The sequence below is a fragment of the Myotis davidii genome, unplaced genomic scaffold, assembly GCF_000327345.1.
Source record: "Myotis davidii unplaced genomic scaffold, ASM32734v1 scaffold18, whole genome shotgun sequence".
Classification (NCBI taxonomy): domain Eukaryota; kingdom Metazoa; phylum Chordata; class Mammalia; order Chiroptera; family Vespertilionidae; genus Myotis; species Myotis davidii.
Window position 1 is genome coordinate 11,552,817 of NW_006292696.1, and position 526 is coordinate 11,553,342.

Consider the following 526-nt stretch of genomic DNA (forward strand, 5'->3'; position numbering starts at 1 on the left):
GGGGTCAACGCCTGAGGGCTCCCAGTATGTGAGAGGGGGCAGGCTGGGCTGAGGGACACTCCCCCCCCCAGTGCACGAATTTCGTGCACCAGGCCCCTAGTTGTAACAATAAAGAAGATTACCTCTATATCAAAAAGATAAATAATAATTCATGAGAAATATATACCAGTTATAAATTTGTATGCAGCTATAACATGGCCTCAAAACACATAATGTGAAAATTGACAGAAATAACAGAAAAAAAAACACAGAAAAAAACAATCAGTATACTAGGGATGTGAAAAATCTACAACCATATTAATAAAATGAATGAAAGATTTTTGCAAACTTCCAACTTAAAGATTGTGTTATATACATAAAATACCCTGTTGTAGTGAAAATTGAAGAATTGTAACTCAATGTGACAATATATACTTTATTATTATTTTTTTAATTTTATTTTTTATTACAAAGGGTATTACATATGTGTCCATTTTTCCCCCCGCCCTAGACAGTCCCCTAGCCTCCCCTATTAAATTGATTTTTA